The sequence below is a fragment of the Callospermophilus lateralis genome, chromosome 9, assembly GCF_048772815.1.
Source record: "Callospermophilus lateralis isolate mCalLat2 chromosome 9, mCalLat2.hap1, whole genome shotgun sequence".
In the NCBI taxonomy this organism is placed as follows: domain Eukaryota; kingdom Metazoa; phylum Chordata; class Mammalia; order Rodentia; family Sciuridae; genus Callospermophilus; species Callospermophilus lateralis.
The window spans coordinates 26,430,140-26,452,182 of NC_135313.1; the positions used below are offsets into that span (position 1 = coordinate 26,430,140).

The window sequence follows — 22,043 nt, forward strand, 5'->3', positions numbered from 1 at the left end:
GGCTTTGTTCTCCATCGCCTCACTGTGGTTGCAAGCCTCAATTTCAGTTTGCAGTCCTTCCTCTAACACACCATCATTGAAAAGAAATATTTTTTTTTTAACATTTAAGTTAGTTCTTTGCTAACATTACTTCACATCCCAAATTATATTATCACCCAACAATATTTTTTTGTTTTGCACTAGAAATTTCATTCATAAAATATCCCAAACCCTTTAAGATAAATTTAAAACGATAAGTATTTACTCCCTTTTGTAACATGTTTATGGTGTGTTATATATGTGTGCTTACATATGTGTATATGTACGCTTAAACAAAAAGGTTTCAAACTGACTCAGTTTTAAAGGGTCTGTGTTCTGGAAGCATATTATGCTAAGGTCTTACAACAGATGGTATACAGCAATTGTCACCAAGGAGCTTGTTGCTAACCAAAGCTTTTTATTTTCTGACAAAATCTTGAAGTCCTGGTGCTAGGACATCAATTTCCAGGGTTCAAGCATGGTGTTTTCTGACTCCATTCTCTTTACTACTCCCTCCGCCTCCCCACCCACCCAAACACACACCTCCCCTCTCCTGGGCCCCTCAAACACTCTTTCTTGAAATTTCCATCCTAAACAAAAGACAGGTTGGGGGAGGAAGGGAGTCAGCACAGTAGCCCCCACCCTACCCAAAGAAAGCCTTTAGAAATGAAGAAAAGAATAAATGGACAGTATATACAGTTTTCCACCCCCATCATTTAAAAAGAAGAGGAAAAGGGGGTTGTGGAAGCTCGATCTCAACCGGACTCATTTCTTCATGCCCCGCCCTCCAACGCGACCAGACATCGATTTTCATCTTCCTAAAATTATAAACATGTATCAGTCCTCCTTTCCCAGCTGTCTCTGGAGGAATTACAGGGATAAATGGTTTGAGATTGACAAGGCCTCCCTCCCTCCCTGTCAGTGTGCAGTTCTCTGCGCCTGGATGGGCAAAAAAAAAAAAAAAAAAAAAAAAAATCCTCGGCTTCCAATTCCTTCTCCCCATTATCTTTGTCTAGTTCACGGCCCTTCTTTCTACAGCTCAGGTAATATTAGCTCTCAAAACACACATCCTACCTGGCGCAAGTTTCCAGTCGTTTCAAAGTGGTACCTAACAAGGTCATTCGCCCTTCTACAAATCTAGAGCCCAGGTGCCAGCGCTCGCTCCGCTGCTGGGTACTGACACCTGGAGAGGTCGGGCCCCAAGCTTCCGCCAGGGGGGCGACTGGACAGGTCTGCCACCCTCCCACTGCTCCCAAGTCACAGCGGACCAGACAACCTCGCTCCGCTGGGTCCTGGCAGAGGTTCCCTCCTCGCCAAGACCGAGGCTGAAGGACAGGCGCTCTAATGGGACCAGAGGTGGGGACGGATCCCTTACCTGGGCGCAGTAACAGAACGGACCCGCGGTCGCGGCTGCCACTGCTCACGGACTTGGAGGGCTCTTGCCCTCTGGAGGAGTTGAGGGGGGGGGACAGGGCAGGGGAAGAAGGGGGAAAGGAGGAGAAGGAAAAGAAAGAAGCGGAAGGGAAGAAAAGGCAGAGAGGATGCTGCTGCTGCTGCTGCCGCTGCCGCCGAGAGCCCGCGCAGCCCGAGCGCCCGCCCAGTCTGAGCGCGGCGCCCCAGCAGCGGGCTCCCAGCGCGGCCGCCCCGCCCCGGCCCTTCCTCCCCGCCCCGCGCAGGTCCCGCCCGGTTCCGCGAGCCCGTAGGCGGCCGCCACTGGGCTGGCGCTGCCACCACCGCAGTGTCGGGGAGGGGGAGCGCGGTGGCCCCGCCTCCTGCCGCAGCCAGCCGGCCGCCCAGCGGGGACAACCGCGAGGCTGGGAGCTGCGGAGAGCCCCGCCCAGCCAAGGCCAAAGGAGGCCTTGGGGCTGCAGGGACAGGGCGTCCTCCCCTTTCTCTAGGCAACTGTGACCCTCCACCAAGCAAAGTGAGACCAACGCTCTAAGCAGAGGGGACAAGCAGACCTTCCCTGGGAAATCGGGACACTAGCTTTAGGTTCTCGGGGAGGAGCCCGCCTTTGACGCCCCTCTTTTCCTTCCAAATATCCCTGTGAGGCAGGGGCTCCAGGGACCCCCTCAATGGAGAAAGCTCTTTGAGCTAGTCTACTAATATAACGACAGGTGCATCAAGAAATGACAAAGGAAAATTGGGGGTGCGTGAGGACGTAGGCCAACTCTTGTCTGTACTAAAGAAGCAAAGACGGAGGGTGTAGAGAATTCTAGACTCAGCTCTGCCATAATCAAATGCATTTGTTCAATTATCAATTCAACTGATGCTTAATAGAAACCTGCTAATGTGACAGACGCTGTTATGGGCACTGTGGAAACATCAGTGAAAACAACAGACACTCACCCCCAACCCCATCAATGAAAAGATCCTTGCCTCCATGAACACCCTGTTCTAGATATCCAGATATACCACCAGAGCCAGTCCCCTTACCCTCTCAGTGTATTAATGTCAGCTGGGGACCAAAAATGTTTTACTACCCTTCCCGCATCTATAAAAAGAAAACAAAAAAGAAGGGTCTTTGATGAATGATTCAAATACAAGGAATTAGTAAACACAAAATTCTGACCTTGAAATGTCATCATTTAAAAAAAAAAAAAACCCACTTCTTACATACTTTTGAAAGCAAAATGATCAACTGAAAAAACAAAACAAAAAAAAAAACACCATGATTCTTTTACCATGAAATCTTTCTAACCAGAGATGTTAAGTAAGAGAAGATGCAACTTAGAATGACCTCAAATGTCTATACCAAGTACTCAGAAGGTATTTTTAAGGTCAGTCAAGATAACAAGGTGTGACTTAAACAGTTTCAACAGTACTGATGAAACAGTAGTTATAATTTGGATTTGTCACATTTAATTACAGAATCAGAGAATATGAAATATTAGAGTTAATATTGTAGGCATTTGGTCCAATTCCTTTAATTTTACCCAAGAGACCCAATGATGGGAGACTGCAAAGATTAGAACCCATCACAAAGAGGATACAGAAATCTGGCCTCCAAAGTCACACCTCACATTCTACACTGCTCCCCCACTCAGCTGCATCTCACAGTCCAGTGAGGCTTGCACCAGGTTGGAAGTGTAAGGGCACACCCAGTAGCTGGGAGGTTGGAAGAGTCAGGGCTCCTCCCCAGGAGATGGCCTGAATGAAAAGGAGGTTTTAGGGACAAGGAAACAATATACAGTAGGTGGGCAGGAGGAAGACGTAGGAGTCTTGCCAGTGTTAGGGGACACTCATGACCTTCCCACATATGCAGGAGATACGCATATCTTGGGTCCTGTTTAGTCTGATTATTGGGGGTCTTGCATTTCCTCTGGGCTATCTGATACAGGAGCCACATTCCAAAAGGAAAGTGCTCCTGTTACCTTCCTTCTTTCAGAATTCCCCTGGGTCTGTATTGACCCTGAGCTTAATGTAAACAGACATAATTTCAGGCATTGAAAACAAACCTGCCCATCCACTCTTGGTCTGTAAACCAATTGTTTCCTCCACCTTGGAGGTTCACTGAGTCAACCACACATACAGCCTTTCACTTTGGGCAGTCTCATCCTTACATGGGGATTGCCCCCTCTTGCCACCTTAGTCAGAGTTCTGTCAGAAAAGCCACACCCATGTGCAGTCATTTGAGAGAGGGAATGTAACATGGGGGACTAATTATACCAGATTAGAACAACCATACTGTCAAATGAGGAAGGATGGGGTGACACAATTGTAGTTACTAGATGGAACTGCTGCCATGCTCAGGGCTACAGAGTCCTAGAGGAGCTTTCATTAGAGTTCGGGAGTCTGAGCTGCAAGGGGACTGATATCACAGTGAGCATGCCCAGAAGAAGATGGGACAAGCAGGAGAACACAGCTACTGCTAGGGATTCCTCCAGAAACAGAGAGGGAGAAATACCGAGAATTCTCTTTTTCTCCCACTTTTCGACATCCTGCCACTGGTTGAACGTGGAAGGTACTCCATTGGCAAAGCAGCCTGGGAAATGTAGTTGGCAGGAATCAGTGCCCTGGAATGTTGAATGACCTTAGAAAGGCACTGCATGTGCTTGAGCTTCCAGTTTAATGAGGGAGTTTTCCTTTTGTGACTGAAGAAAATACTTTTTCTTTGCAAAGCATCTTCTCCTTAGAGAAAGCTTTTCTTCATATTAGATTCCCAATGTAGCCATAGAATGCAAACATCTTGTCTCTTCCTGGCTAAGTCTACAGTAAGACATGTTCTACAAGCACAGTGAATGTCCTTTGGATATATGTCTCCAATACTTCCAAGTGGGTTTTCCCATGAAATGTGTCATATGGACAATAACAAATGAGATGCATATAGGCATACAGTTGTCAGTGACTATCTTTCCTTCCATATGGAGACATGGCTGTGAGGTGGAGAGAGAAAAGTCTTTGAAAAATCCCTTGGCTCATCTATGTCTCAAGACAGACCTCCCATTATTCAACCAATAGTTTTTTTTTCTCTTTTTTTTCTTGCTTAAATTGAATTCCTATAATTCACAACTAAAGTAGCCTTTACTAATACAGTGCTGAACTCCAGAAAGTAAGCCAGGAAGAACCTGCCAACACTGATTTCCACAATTACCTCTTTTGTCTCCACGTTAAATTCTTAATTTGTGTTTCCTGACCCAGAAGGTTCTGTACATGAACAGCCATATTCTATCCTCAGGGACAGGCCTGATAGTATATTGGTCAAAAACCTATGGAGATTAAAGAATTTCTACTGGTTAGGGAAAGGTCTATTGGTGGATAAGAAATATCAATCTTCAATTCCTTAATAGGACACCCATAGCACAAGAGTTAATAGCAAGAATCAACAAATGGGACTTACTTAAACTAAAAAGTTTTTTCACAGCAAGAGAAACAATAAGAGAAGTAAATAGGGAGCCTACATCATGGGAACAAATATTTACTCCTCACACATCAGATAGAGCCCTAATATCCAGAATATACAAAGAACTCAAAAAATTAGACAATAAGATAACAAATAACCCAGTCAACAAATGGGCCAAGGACCTGAACAGAAACTTCTCAGAGGAGGACATACAATCAATCAACAAGTACATGAAAAAGTGCTCATCATCTCTAGCAGTCAGAGAAATGCAAATCAAAACCACCCTAAGATACCATCTCACTCCAGTAAGATTGGCAGCCATTATGAAATCAAACAACAACAAGTGCTGGTGAGGATGTGGGGAAAAGGGTTCTCTTGTACATTGCTGGTGGGGCTGCAAATTGGTGCGGCCAATTTGGAAAGCAGTATGGAGATTCCTGGGAAAGCTAGGAATGGAACCACCATTTGACCCAGCTATTGCCCTTCTCGGACTATTCCCTGAAGACCTTAAAAGAGCGTATTACAGGGATACTGCCACATCGATGTTCATAGCAGCACAATTTACAATAGCTAGATTGTGGAACCAACCCAGATGCCCTTCAATGGATGAATGGATTAAAAAAATGTGGCATCTATACACCATGGAGTATTACGCAGCACTAAAAAATGACAAAATCTTGGAATTTGCAGGGAAATGGATGGCACTAGAGCAGATTATGCTTAGTGAAGCTAGCCAATCTCTAAAAAACAAATACCAAATGTCATCTTTGATATAATGAGAGCAACTAAGAATAAAGCAGGGAGGAAGAGCAGGAAGAAAAGATTAACTTTAAACAGAGACATGAGGTGGGAGGGAAAGGGAGAGAAAAGGGGAATTGCATGGAAACGGAGGGAGACCCTCATTGTTATACTAAATTACATATAAGAGGTTGTAAGTGGAATGGGAAAATAAACAAGGTGAGAAATGAATTACAGTAGAGGGGGTAGAGAGAGAAGATGGGAGGGGAGGGGAGGGGGGATAGTAGAGGATAGGAAAGGTAGCAGAATACAACAGTTACTATTATGGTATTATGTAAAAATGTGGATGTGTAACCCATGTGATTCTGCAATCTGTACTTGGGGTAAAAAAGGGAGTTCATAATTCACTTGAAGCTAATGTATGCTAATGTATGAAATATGATATGTCAAGAGCTTTGTAGGGTTTTGAACAACCAATAAAAAAAAAAAAAAAAAGAAAAAGAAATATCAATCTTCGCCCAAAGAGTCAGAGGATTGGTGAGGCTCAGATAGAGGAGGTTATGCTGCATAGTGTTAGAAACCCCAAACTATAATCTAGAAGCCAGGTCTTAGACCCTAAATCTATTGTTGTTTGTTTTGGTAACATTGGGTACCATCTCTTGACTATTATCAGTGAATGAGGAGATTCAGCGACATGCATCTGAGGTCAATTTCAGTTGCATGCATAAATATTTTTATGAGAATTTCTGGCTCGATTTATTATGTTGGTGAACATTAATTAAGTGGCCATTACAAGATTCAGACACATATTCAAATAATGCTAACATAATGTGGAATTGTGATAGAAGAGATGTGGTTGGAAGAAGTAGGTACTACACTAAAGAGCAAATGTTCAATTATGAAGACTTCATAAAGACTTTTTATATTTTTTCATTGAGAAAACAGCGTTTTGTTTTTTGTGTATTTTGTTCTTAATTTCATAACCCTATTCTGTATGAATAATCTTAGATCAATCAAAATCCCAACCATCACTTAAAAGTTTTGACAGTTAAAAATACTTTAAAAAATAAACAAAAAGATAAATTTGGGGTATAGTCTCCCAAGTTTCCAGTTGCAAGCCTATTTGATTGAACAGATTGTACAACTACTGCTAACTTCATATGGACAATAATTTACCATTCTGTTTTTAGAAAATTTTAATTGAGGTATAATTCACATTCAATTAAAATCACAGATCAGAAATGTTCAATTACACTCCCAACCTCAGACATAGAGGCCACCACACTTTTGATTTTTTTTCTGTATTATATCTATGATCCATTTAAATTAATGGATATTATGTGATAAATAGGGAACATATTTTTTTCTGTTTGGCTATCCATAATTATTTTCTGTTTGGCTATCCATAATTATTTTCTTGCAAAACCATTCTTTTGTTATTAAATTATCATACAATCTTTGTCAAAAGTCAATTCACCAAGTATGTTTGGGTCTATTTGTAGATTCTGTTGTGCCATTTATCTTTATGCCATACTGAATTATTTTGATTATTTTATAGCAAATCTTGAAATCAGGCCCTGCATGTCCTACAAATTTTTTCTTCATTTTTCAAGATTCTTTTGACTCTTTTTGTCTTTTCATTTCCATATAAATTTTGGTGTCACTTGTCAATTTGTATAAAAATGCTGTTTTAAAATTTGGACTTGTGAGACTACAGCAGGAGGACAGGCCCAGCCCAGATCCGCCCACACCAGCCTGTGCAGGACCCAGGCTCATAGTAGGCCCCTTTCGATCCTGCCACTGGCAGACACTTGCTGGGGCCCAGACTCTGGCACAGGACTGCCCCTGTTTTCAACCAGCAGGCTACCACCTGAGATCAGGAACCAACCAGATCTGCCCTCACCAACAGAGACAACATGGAAAAACAAAGGAGGAAAGTGCCCCAAACAAACCAGGATAATACAATATTAGAACCTATGCACAGCAAATTGATGAAATATCAGAGAAGGAGTTCAGAAGGCTCATAATTAAAATGATTTGTGAATTAAAGAATGACCGAAATGAGCAAATACAGGAAACATTGATCACTCCAACAATGATATAAAAGAGAAAATATGGGTAGTAAAAGATTACTTCATGAGAGAGATAGAGACTCTGGAAAAAAAAAAAAAACAGAAATCTTTGAAATGAAGGATATAATAAACCAAAAAGAAATCTCAATAGAAACCATAAGCACAGGTTAGGTCACTTGGAAGAAAGCACAAAAGATAATGAAAACAAAGTTTACAATATGGAAAATAAAGTTAATCACACAGTGAAGATAGTAAGAAACCAAGAAAAAAATATCCAAGAATTATGGGACAGCATCAAAAGACCAAATCTAAGACTTATTGGGATAGGGGAAGACACAGAGCTTCAAACCAAAGGAATGCACAAACTCAACAATGAGATAATATCAGAAAATTTCCCAAGCACAAAGAATGAATTGTAAATCCAAATACAAGAGGCTTACAGGACACTAAATGTACAAAATTACAACAGATCTCCACCAAGGCACATTGTAGTGAAAATGCCTAGCATACAGAATCAGAATAGAATCTTAAAAGCCACAAGAGAGAGGAATCAGATCACATATAGGTGGAGACCAATTTATATCTCCACAGATTTTTCAATCCAAACCCTCAAAGCCAGGAGATCATGGAACAATACGTACCAGACTCTGAAAGAAAATGGATGCCAACCAAGAATCTTGTATCTAGCAAAATTAAGCTTTAGATTTGATGATGAAATAAAAACCTTCCATGATAAACAAAAGTTAAAAGAAATTACAACTAGAAAGCCTGCACTACAGAACATCCTCAACAAAATATTCCATGAAGAGGAAATGAAAAACAATGAAGAAAATCAGAAAAGGGAGGTATTACACTAAAGAAAAAAACTAATCAGAGGAGAAACCAAGTCATGTTAAATACCAAAAATAAACAAAAAAGGCTAGGAATACAAATGATGTCTCAAAAATAACTCTGAATGTTAATAGCCTAAACTCAACAATCAAAAGACTTAGACTAGCAGATTGGATAAAACAAACAAACAAGCAAACAAACAAAAAACAGTAATGTGCTGCCTATGAGAGACTCATCTCATAGGAAAAGACATCCACAGATTGAAGGTAAAAGGTTGGGAAAAATCATACCACTCACGTGAACTGAAGAAGAAAGCAGGGGTTTCCATCCTCATATCAAATAAAGTAGACTTTAAGATAAAGCTAATCAAAAGGGATAAAGAAGGATATGACATACTGCTCAAGGGAACCATACACCAACAAGACTTGACAATTATAAAAATATATGCCCCAAACAATGGCACATCTACATTCATCTAACAAATACTTCTGAAGTTCAAAAGTCAAATAGACCACAACACAATAATTCTGGGTGACTTTAACACATGTCTTTCACCACTGGATAGATCATCCAAACAAAAGCTGAACAAAGAACTATAGAACTCAATAATACAATCAATAACTTAGACTTAACTGACATGTATAGAATATTTCATCCTTCAATGAGAGGATGAAATTTTCTACACTTTCTTCTTAGCAGCACATGGATTCTTCTCTAAAATAGACCATATATTATGCCACAAAGCAACTCTTAGCAAATATAAAAAAGTAAGGTACTACCCTGCATTCCATCAGATCATAATGGAATGAAATTAGAAATCAATGATAAAATAAGAAATAACAGTTACTCCAACACTTGGAGACTAAATAATATGCTACTGAATGAACAACAGGTTGCAAAAGACATCAAGGAGGAGATTAAAAATTTTTTATAGGTGAATGAGAACATAAATGTAACATATCAAAATCTCTGGGACACTATGAAGGCAGGTCTAAGAGAAAAGTTCATTGTATGAAGTTTATTCCTTAAAAGAAGAAAAAGTCAACAAAATAAATGACTTAACATTATATCTTTTTTTTAATTTATTTTATTTTTTTCATCTTTCATACATTTGATTCAAGTGAGTTATGAACTTCCATTTTTACCCCAAATACAAATTGCAGAATCACATCAGTTACACATTCACAATGTTTACATAATGCCATATTAGTGACTGTTGTATTCTGCTGCCTTTCCTATCCCCTACTATCCCCCCTCCCCTCACCTCCCAACCTCCCTCTCTACCTCATCTGTTGTTGTTCACTTCTCTCCCTTCCCCCCTTTCCCCTCACAACCTCTTATATGTGATTTTGTATAATGATGAGGGTTTCCTTCCGTTTCCATGCAATTTCCCTTCTCTCTCCCTTTCCCTCCCACCACTCATCTCAGTTTAATGTTAATCTTTTCCTCATGCTCTTTCCCCTGCTCAGTTCTTAGTTGCTCTCATTAAATCAAAGAAGACATTTGGCATTTGTTTTTTAAGGATTGGCTAGCTTCACTTAGCATAATCTGCTCTAATGCCATCCATTTCCCTGCAAATTCCATGATTTTGTCATTTTTTAGTGCTGCATAATACTCCATTGTGTATAGATGCCACATTTTTTTATCCATTCATCTATTAACATTATATCTTAAAGACCTAGAAAAAGAAGAACAAATCTACACCGAAATCATTAGAAGATAGGAAATAATTGAAATCAATGAAATTGAAACGAAAGAAACAATTGAAAAAACTGACAGAACAAAATTTGGTTCTTTGTAAAAATAAATAAAATTGACACTTAGTCATGCAAACAAAGAGAAGGAGACAGAAAGCTCAAATTACTAACAGACTCAATGAAAAAAGAAATCTCACAACAGACACTACAGAAATACAGAAGATTAGAAATTGTTTTGAAAACTTTTACTCCAATAAAATAGAAAATATCAAAGGCATCCACAGATTTCTAGAGTCATATGATTTGCCCAAATTGAATCAGGATGATATACACAATTTAAACAGATCAAGTGATAAAATAGAAGATGCCATCAGAAGCCTACCAACCAAGAAAAACCCAGGATCGGATGGATACACAATAGAGTTCTATAAGACTTTTAAAGAAGAACTAATACCAATACTCTTCAATTTATTTCAGTAAATAGAAAAAGAGGAAGCCCTTCTAAACTCATTCTATGAGGCCAATATCACCCTGATTCCAAAACCACGTAAAGACGCATCAAAGAAAGAAAACTTCAGACCAATATCTCTAATGAACATAGATGCAAAACTTCTCAATTAAATTCTCACAAACGGAATAAAGAAAACATATCAAAAAGATAGTACATGACGATCAAGTGGGATTAATCCCAGGAATGCAAGGTTAGTTCAAATATAGAAGTCAATAAATGTAATTCATCACATCAATAGACTTAAAGATAAGAACCATATGATCATCTCAATAGATGCAGAAAAAGCATTTGACAAAATACAGCACCTCTTCATGTTCAAAACACTAGAAAAACTAGGGCTAATAGGAACATATCTTAACATCATAAAAACTATCTATGGTAAGCCCCAGGCCAACATCATTCTAAATGGTTATAATTTGAAGGCATTCCCTCTAAAAACTGGAATAAGACAGGGATGCCTTCTTTTACTGCATCTATTTAACACAGTTTTTGAAACACTGGCCAAAGCAATTAGACAGAAATTAAAGGGATACACATAGGAAAAGAAGAACTCAAAGTAGCACTATTTGCTGATGATATGATTCTATACCTAGAAGACTCAAAAAGTTCCACTAGAAAACTTCTAGAACTAGTAAATGAATTCAGCAAAGCAGCAGGATATTAAATCAACACCCATTAATCAAAGGCATTTCTGTATATCAGTGACAAATTCTCTGAAAGGGAAATGAGGAAAACTACCCCATTTACAATAGCCCTCCCCCAAATAAAATACTTGTGAATCAACTTAACAAAAGAGATGAAAGATCTATACAATGAAAACTACAGAACCCTAAAAAAAGAAATCAGAATAAAACCTTAGAAGATGGAAAGATCTCCCTTGCTCTTGGATAGGCAGAATTAATATTATAAAAATAACCATACTACCAAAAGCACTATACAGATTTAATGCAATTCTGATCAAAATCTCAATGGCATTCCTCATAAAAATAGAAAAAGCAATCATGAAATTCATTTGGAAAAATAAGAGACCCAAATAGCTAAAGCAATCCTTAGCAGGAAGAGTGAAGCAGGTGGTATCATTCTACCAGATCTTAAACTATACTACAGAGCAATAGTAACAAAAAACAGCATGGTATTGGCACCAAAACAGACCAGTAGACCAATGGTACAGAGTAGAGGACACAGAGACTAACCCACAAAATTACAATTATATTAGACAAAGGTGCCAAAAACATGCATTGGAGAAAAGAGCCTCTGTAACAAATGGCGCTGAGAAAACTGGAAATCCATATGCAACAAAATAAAATTAAACCCCTTTCTCTTGCCATGCACAAAACTCAACTCAAAATGGATCAAGGACTTAGGAATAAAGCCAGATACCCTGTGTCTAATAGAAGAAAAAGTAGGCCTAATCTCCATCATGTGGGATTAGGTCCCAACTTCCTTAATAAGACTCCTATAGCACAAGAATTAAAACCAAGAATCGATAAATGGGATGAATTCAAACTAAAAAGTTTCTTCTCAGCAAAAGAAACAATCAGTGAGGTGAACAGAGAGCCTACATTTTGGGAGCAAATTTTTAGCCCTCAGGTAGAGCACTAATCTCTAGGCTACATAAGGAACTCAAAAATCTAAACACCAAAAAACAAATAACTCCATCAATAAATGGGCCAAGGAACTGAACGGACACTTCTCAGAAGACGATATATAATCAATCAACAAATACATGAAAAAATATTCATCACTGCTAGCAATTAGAGAAATGCAAATCAAAACTACTCTAAGATATCATCTCACTCCAGTCAGAATGGCAGCTATTATGAATACAAGCAACAGTAAGTGTGAGGATGTGGGGGAAAAGGTACACTCATACATTGCTGGTGGGACTTCAAATTGGTGCAGCCAATACGGAAAGCTGACTGGAGATTTCTTGGAAATCTGGGAATGGAACCACCATTTGACCCAAGTATCCCACTCAATGGTTTATAGTCAAAGGACTTTTAAAACAGCATACTACAGGGACACAGCCATATCAATGTTTATAGCAGTACAATTCACAATAGCTGAATTATGGAACCAAACTAGATGTCCTTCAGTAGATGAATGGATGGGGAAACTTTGGCATATATACACAATGGAACATTACTCAGCAATAAACGAGAATAAAATCATGGCATTTGCAGGTAAATGGTCAGAGTTGGAGGAGATAATGCTAAGCCAATCCCCCAAAACTAAATGCCAAATGTTTTCTCTGATATAAGGAGGCTGATTCGTAATATGAAAAAGAGAGGGAGGATGGGAGAAATGGATGAAGTCTATATAGGGCAGAGGAATGGGAGGAGAAGGGAAAGGCCATGGGATTAGAAATGATGGTGGAATGTGATGGCCAAAGTACACATATGAAAACAGGAATTGTGTGAATATACTTTGTATACAACCAGAGATATGAAATATTGTGCTCTATATGTGTAATATGAATAGTAATGCATTCCACTGTCATATATAAACTTTAAAAAAAAATTTTAAAAATTGAGAGTTTGCAATAAAAATAAATAAATTTTGGACTTGTGTCAAATCTATAGATCATTCTTGGCAAAAATACTCTTAACAAGATTGAGTCTACAAATCCATGAAGATGATATAGGTTTCTATTTTAATTATGTCTTCTTGAGTTTTCTTTTAAAAACTATTTTACTAATAAAATTATTTCTTAGAGCAGTCTTATGTTTGTGGAAAAGTTGTACAGAAAATACCAAAAGTTTCCATATTCCCTTTCCTTCTGCACAGTTTGCCTTATTATCATCTTTCATGGGTGGGGTATATTTATTTTTGTCACCAATTAATATTTTACTGTTTGAATTTGTTTATCCATTTAGCTATTAAAAGATATATTTCTGCCTCTAAATATGACAATTATAAATTAAACTACTATAGAGGCTGGGGCTGGAGCTCAGCTGTAGCGCATTTGCCTGGCATATGTGAGGCACTGGGTTCGATTCTCAGCACCATGTATAAATAAATAAAGGTCTATCAACAAGTAAAAAAAAAAATCTTAAATAAGAAAATTAAGCACTGTAAATATTCATGTTCAGTTTTTGTGATGATGTAAGTTTTCAACTCACTTGGGTAAATACTTAGGAACATGACTGCTGAATTGTCTATACACAGGTGTCCATACACAGTTCTTAGATTTGTAAGAATCCCCAAACTGGGCTGGGGTTGGAGCTCAGTGGTAGAGTGCTTGCCTCGCACTGGTGAAGCACTGGGTTCTATCCTTGGCACCACATAAAAAAATAAAGACTCAATTCTTAAAAAACAAAAACAAAAACCAGAATCTCTAAATTGTCTTCCAAAGTGGCTCCATATTTCCACAAGCAATTAATTAAAACGCCTTTTGTTTACATCCTTAATAATATTTGATATTATCAGTGGTTCAAATATCTGCCTTTCTAGAAGGTATATAATAGTACCTCATTGTTGTTTTAATTTGCAATTTTTTAATGACATAATTTTAACCATCATTTTGTATGCTTATTTGTCACCTGTGTATCATTACTGTTGAAACATCTACTTATATTTTTTACTCTTCTTTTATTTAGGTTGTTTACTCTCTTATTGTTAAGGGTTTTTCATATATTTTTAATACAAATCTTTATCAGATATGTATTTTGCAAATATTTTCTCCAGATCTGTGGCTTGTCTTTTCATTCTCTTAATAGTGTCTTTCAAAAAAAAAAAAAAAAACTTTTAAGTTATAGTAAATTTCAACTTATCCATTTTTCTTTCATGAAATGTACTTTTGGTGTTGTATTTAAAAATTAATTATCAGACTCAAAGTTGCTAAGATTTTGTCCCATGTTATCTTATGAAGTTTAATAGTTTAATGTTTTACCTTTAGATCTATAATTAATTCTGAGACATGAAGTCAACACCTGGATTCCTTTTTTCTTTCTTCCTTCTTTTATTTCTTTTACCTTTTGTTTGTTTGTTTCTTTCTTTCTTTCTTTGCATTTAAATGTCCAGCTGTTTGAGTACCACTTGGTGAAAAAACCTTGTTTTTTCCATTATACTATATTGTTTATTTCTTACCAAAGATCAATTAAATATATTTGTGTGAATCTATTTTTAGCCTTTCTGTTTTCTGTCTCTGCTCGTTCACCAACAACATAGTGTCTTGATTACTGTAGTTTCATTTAAGTATTGAAGTTCATTGTCACTCCTCCAAGTTTGTTCCTCTCTTTTGATAATGTGTTGGACATTCTGGTTTTCTTTCTTATTCACATCATTTTAGGATAACTATGTTTATATCCACAGAGTAATTGACTGGAATTTGCATTGAATCTTTTGGCCCAGTTGAAGATAACTAATATTTTGGCAATATTGAATTTTTATATAATTCATTTTAGATTTTTTTGATTTCTTTCACAAATTATAGTTTTCCTTATACAGATCATGTACATAATTTGTTAAATTTATATGTAAACATTTTTTGGCGCTAACTGGCATCATTTTAAATTTGAAATTCCAATTGCTCATTGCTGGAGTTCAGGAAAGCAATTGAATTTGGTATAGTAAGTTTTTATCCTGCAACTTTGTTATAATCTCTTATTAGTTTCAAGGATTTTGTTGTTGTTGCTTATTTGTTTATAATTTATTTGGAATTTTCTACAGACAATCATGTCATCTGCAAACAAAGATAATTTTATTTCTATCTAATCAATCTATAACTTTTTGTTCTTTCTTCTTGTTTTACTGTATTAGTTAGGAATTCCAGTAAGATGTTGGATAGTAGAGATGAGAAGGGATATCCTTGCCTCATTTCCAATCTTAGGGGAAAGCCATCCAGTTTCTCATCATTAAATGAGATGAAAACTGTAAATTACTTATAGATGTTTTTTATAAGTTGAAATGTTTACTTTTATTCCAAGTTTGCTGAGTGTTTTCTCATGAATGGGAGTTTGATTGCTACCAAACACTTATTCTGCATTTATTAATATGATTATATGATTTTACTTCTTGGCCTCTAGGTTCTACTTTTGCTGAAACCCACAAATTTTCATACGTTATATTTTCATTTTATTTGGATCATAAATTGTGTTTGGCAATTCATAATGACCTCCATAATTGGGTTTGGAAATTCTCATAATACATGAAGAAATATAAGAAGAAATTGTGACTTCAGATTAGATATTCTTAGGTACCTTTACCAAAAGCACTATCTAAAAATAGAAAAAAATGATAAATTGATATTTGTAAATTAAAAGTCTTTGCTCTTCAAAAGATTCCATTAAGAAAGAAAAAAAAATGACAAATAAAACACTGGGAGGAAATATTTACAAATCATATATCCAATAAGGAACATGTATCCAGAAACTAAAACTCAGCAATGAGATAAACAGCCCAACCTACCCAACCTAGTCCCTCAAAAGTAAAAAAAAAAATTAACACTTTAACACAAAAGATATAATGGTGAACATAAGAACAACAACAACAACAAAAAACCCCTAAGAACATTTTTAAAAATCCTAAATATCATTAACATTTAGAAAAATGCAAATTGAAATCACAATGAGATTCCACCATACAGACATTAGAAAGGATACAATTAAAAAGACAATACCAAGTGCTGGTGTGGATGTGAAATACTAGAACTCTTGTACATTAATAAGAGTGCAAATTTGTATTCCCACTTTGGAAAACAATTTGTTAGCTTCTTAAAATTTTAAACATGTACTTAGCATATCACCTAAGTATTCTGCTCCCAGTCATTTGCCCAAGAAAAATAAAAAACATATGTTCAGACAAAGATGTTTATCTTCATGTTCATAGCAGCATAATTTATAATAGTTGAATATTGGAAGTAATCCAAATGCCTATCAACTAGTGTGAATGGATAAGCAAATTGTGATCTATTTCTACACTAGAATACAATGCAATTCAAAAGGACCGAACACTGCTCATGCAACAACCAAGATAAACTTAGAAGTATTTTGCTCAGTTAAAGTATCCTGATGCAAAATACTATTTACTGCATGACTTTATTCACATGATATTTTAGAGAAGATTAAATAATTGCAACAGCAAGTGGGTTTCTGGTTGCCTGAAGCTGAGTGGGAACAACAGCTGATTACAACTAGCATGAGAGAACATATTGTGGTGTTCCCAGTGTTCTAAAACTGGATTCGAGTTTTGGATGCAGAGCTATATAAGTCTACTAAAACTCATTAAACTGTATACTTCCAATGTGTAAATTTTTGGTATACAAATTATATCCCTAAAATCGGTTAAGAATATGCACTCTATTGTTGTCAAGTGAAGTGTTTTTATGACTATTATGGCAATTTGCTTAACATTATCACATCAATATCCTTACAATTTTTGTTTTTATTTAAATTATGGGTGGAGCAATCATATTAAAATATTCAACTATAATTATAGATTTGTCAATTCTCCTTTCATCTTTGTTAAATATCCCACCTTATATTTTTGAACCCCTAAAATAACACACACACACACACATACAATTTTCATGTCTTGGTGAATGGTTCCCTGTGTCATACCTAAGGTCCCTCCCTTTTCTGGTAATATTGCTTTTCTGAAATCTACTTTAAGTAATAGTTATATAATCACTCTGGACTTCTCTTGGTTAAGATTTACATAGTTTATGTATTCCATGCTATACTTTAAAAATTGAGATGTAAATCAGACATCACAGAAGTCACCCTTCTAAAAAGAGTTAGTCTATTCACAAAATTGTATAATTGTCATCACTAATTTAAGAGCATTTTCTTTACCACAGAAACTAACATTATCATCTAGGTTTTGTTCCCTTCTCCCACCAACTTCTGAGAAATAATCTTTCTGTTTTTACAGATTGCTTATTTTGGACATGTCAATGAAATTATATACAACGTGAACTTGGTGCTTGGCTTCTTTCAGTTAGCATGACATTTTCAAAGTTTCGTTCATGTTGTAGCATACATCATTTCTCCATTCCTTATTATGTCCAAGTAATATTCTTTGTATGGATATATCATATTTTGTTTTTGCATTGATAAACATAGTGCACATTTAGATTGCTCTACTTCTTGGCTATTGTGAATTGGACTGTTAAGCATATTTCTATCCATGTTTTGTGTGGATATTTTTAATTCCCCTTTGTATATACCTAAGAATGGAATCACTGGATTATAATTTAACTATATTTTAAATAATGTGAGTAACTGTTAATCTTTTTTCCAAAGCAATTGCATCATTTTACATCCCTACTAACAATGTATGAAGTTTTCACTTTCTCCCTATCCTCAACACTTGTCATTATTTTTTGACTGTAGTCATTCTAGTGCAGGTGCAGTGTTGTAACACTGTAGTTTTGATTTGTAAATCTCTAATGACTAATGATGTCGAGAATATTTTCATTTAATTATTTTGTTGATGTTAGTGTTCTTGACAGATTTTGGATAATAGTCCTGTATCAGATACTTGATTTGAAAATATTTTCTCTGATTCTGTGAGTTATCTTTTCACTTTCTTGATGTTCTCCATTGAAACATGGAAGTTTACATTTTATGAAGACAAATTCATCTTTTTTATTCTTCAGTTAAATGTACTTTTGACATTATATGTAAAAAAAATAATCATTGCCTAACACAAAGACATAAAAATTTGCATCTTTATTCATCCTTCAAAACTTTTTAAATTTGGGTCTTTGATCTGTTGGGTCTTTGATCTACTTTAATTTTTTTTAATATGATGTGAATACGTATCCAACTTTCTCTTTTGCACAGGAGTAACCAGTTTTCCTGGCACTGTTCATGAAAATCCATTCTTTCCCTATTGGATTATCTTGACATACTCTGAAAATCAACAGATTGAAAATGTGAAGGCCTCTCTCCGGACTCTCATTTATATTCCACTGAGTTATATGTCTATCCTTACACCAGCACTATGCTGTCTTTATTGGGGCAACTTCATAGAAACTTGAAATATGGAAGTGTGAGTCCTCTAACTTCAGTTTTCTTTTCAAATACTGTTTTGGTCTCTCTGGGTTGCTGGAATTTCCATGTGAATTTCAGGATGAACTAGTCAAATCGAGTTCTGCAACAACAAAAAAAGGAAGTTGGAATTTTGATTGAGATTTCATTGAATCTCTAGATCTAATTGAGGGTATTACTATTTTAATAATATTAAGTCTTCTAATCCATAAACACAGGGTGTTTTTCCATTAATATAGGTTTTAAAAATTAATTTTTTTTCACAGTTTTTAGTGTCTAAGTGTGTTACATAGTTTTCTGTTACTATAAGAAATACCTGAGATAAATCAGCTTTACAATTGCAGAGATTTGTTTGGCTCACAATTCTAGAGGTTTCAGTCCATGATTAGTTAGCCCTGTTGCTCTTGGGCTTGTGGTAAGGCAGCACATCATTGCGAGGGTAGCATGGCAGAAGAAGCCCATTTATCTCTGGGCCAGTGGAGGGAAAACAAGGAGAGAAGAAGAGGAAGAGACAGGTGTCCCACAAATTTCCATGGAAGATTCATAGCCAAGGACCTAAACCCACCCAGTGGGTCCCACTTCTTTAAGGTTTCCGTCATCTTTAAGGTTAGTACCCAGCTGAGGAGCTCACCTTTAACAGATGAGCTTTTGGGGAACATTCAAGAACCAGACTCTTGTACAAACATTATACTTACACTTATTTCTATTTTATTCTTTTGTTGCTCTCTTAAATGAAACTGTTTCTTAATTTTGTTTTTGGAGTATTTATTGATCATTCATGAAAACATAGTTGATCTTTTATTCTGTAAAGTTGCAAAACTAATTCATTAGTTGTAATAGTTCTTTTTTTTTTTAAAGACCTCAGGATTTTTTGTATTTTATACTATGCCATCTGCACCCAGAAATAGATCAACTTATTTTGTTTTTAGTCTGGATGTCTTTATTTATTGATTGGTTTTTGTTGTCCGATTGCTAAAGCCTTCAGCACAATGCTGAATAGAAACATATCATGCACACTTTTCTTATTCCTAATTTTAGTAGTAAATATTTCAGTCTTTAATCAGTATGTATAATGTTATCTGTGGGTTTTTCATCAATATCCTTAATCAGAATTCAGAAAATTCCCATCTATTCCTAATGTGTTGAGTTTTTTTTTTCTGTAATGTAATTTTATCAAATGCCATTTCTATAGTGATTTCTATAGTAACTGACATCATCATGTGGTTTTGTCTTCATTATATTCAAATGATTTGTTACATTGATTGATGTTCATATGTTAAACTGCCTTGCATTTCAGATGGTTAATCACATTTGGTCATGGTGTATAATCCTTTTAAATGTTATTGAATTGGATTGTTAAAGAGTTTTTTGAGGATGTTACTTATATATCTATATTACTATGTATTTAAATATAATGCATCTCTATTTTTTGTAACATTTAAAATTTTTATTTTTAATTGATATGTTAACATTATATATATTTATGGTACACACATAATATTTTGATACATGTTGTAAAATTGCTAAATCAAACTAATTAACAGATGTTTCATCTCACTTGCTTATGTTTTTTCCTGTGGTAAGAACAATTAAATTTAGTGTTCTAGCAAGTTTCAAATATATAACATTTTGTTATAGAAAAATTTGAAAAATCCATTTTCAATCCATTTATGTTTAATATACTTGCTGATAAGTATATTAATATTACATATGCCATGATAATATTGTTTTTTCTAAGTCTTTGTTATTTCTCTATTCTTCTTTTACTGACTTCTTTATTAAACAAATATTTTATAGTGTGTTACTTCCTTCTTTCTTTTTCTCTTTTCCCATATTTTTATTGGTGAATTATATTATATATAACAGAGATATTTTTTTGTTATGTATTTACAGATGTACACTATTTTCTTTCTTTCTCTCCTACCCTGCCGCCTCTTCTTTTTTCTTGGTACTGGGACTGAACCCAGGGATTCATGCATGCTAAGCATGGACTCTACCATTGTGTAATCTTCAACCCTTTTGGTACTCTATTTTTTTTTAATTTTCAAAATTTAATGTTTCTCCCTTATTGTTTAGCAGGTGCTCATGGTATTATTATAATGGGCATTTCAGTTTATATAAATATATTTCATATTAATATCAATTTCATTTCAACAGTATAAAATTTTGTTTCCACATAGTACTATTCTTCTCCCACATTTGCCTTATTGGTACCATATAAGTTTTAATGTTAATGATTGTATGCCCATCAACAAATTAATGTTTTAATTATCAGTATATATGAATATACATATTTATATAAAAATCATGATAATTTATTATTATAAAACTTATTATAAGTCCCATCAAATGAAAAAAAGAGAGTAAAAGAGATCATAGACAAAAGTATATTTATACCATCCTTTACATTTACCTATGTAGTTATCTGTTATAGTATTCTTGTAGTTCAGGTCTATCAGTGACACATTTTTTTTCAGAATTTTATTTTCTTTAAATTTTCAGTTTGTCTTTTAGATGCTATTTTCACGGGTAAAGGTATTTTAAGTTGACAGTTTACTTTTATTTTACCACCTTAATGGTATATTTCCCTTGTCTTCTGATCTGCATATTTTCTGATGAGAAAATCACAGGCATTGTATGATATTTTCCATTGCTGGTTTTCTATAAGTTTTGATAATAATAAAAAGTTTTTTTCCAAGACTGAATTATTTACCTTTGAATTCATACATATTATATGAAATTTAAAATTAGTATACTAAATTGCATATTACATTGAGTATATAAATAATTTGAGAGAAATCAACAACTTCAATTAGGTTATCTTTAATACACCTAAATTATTTTTTATGGTTTTCTGTGTAGACATAGCACATATCTTGAAAAATAATGTGTATATATTGAGAGAGTCTTGTGTCTCTCAAAAATAATATTGCTTTAGCCAGGTGCAGTGGTGCAAGCCTGTATTCCCAGAGACTGGTAGGCTGAGGCAGAACAATCTCCAGTTCAAAGCCATCCTCAGTACAAGCAAGATGTTAAGCAACTCAGTGAGACACTATCTCTAAATAAAGTTACCCCCTCCAGAAATATTGCTTGAAAAATTTCAGTTGCCAAATACCTTCTACTGTCATGTACAACTAAAAAGAATAAATAAAAATTTAAAAAATAAAAGTCAATTAAAATTTTTTCAATTAAAACTTTGTCTTGATGGTATATAAAAATATAATTAATTTTATTTTGACCTTGCATCCTAAACAGTGAAACACCTAAGTTTCACTGAGATTCTTTTTTTTAGAATTTTGCATACACCATCATGCTATGTTTTATTCTTTATTTTATTCT

General features: G+C 35.4%; 1 protein-coding gene across 5 annotated transcripts in view; it reads right to left on the bottom strand.

Moving 5' to 3' along the window:
• The window catches only part of Map2 (microtubule associated protein 2), a 277,851-nt gene extending 276,346 nt beyond the window's left edge, over positions 1 to 1,505 (bottom strand). For all 5 annotated transcript variants that reach the window (XM_076865590.2, XM_076865589.2, XM_076865588.2 and 2 more), the window contains exon 1: positions 1,394 to 1,505. The gene's annotated coding sequence lies outside the window, so the exon portion shown is untranslated. The remainder of the gene's footprint in view (positions 1 to 1,393) is intronic.
• Between the last annotated feature and the right edge of the window lie 20,538 nt (positions 1,506 to 22,043).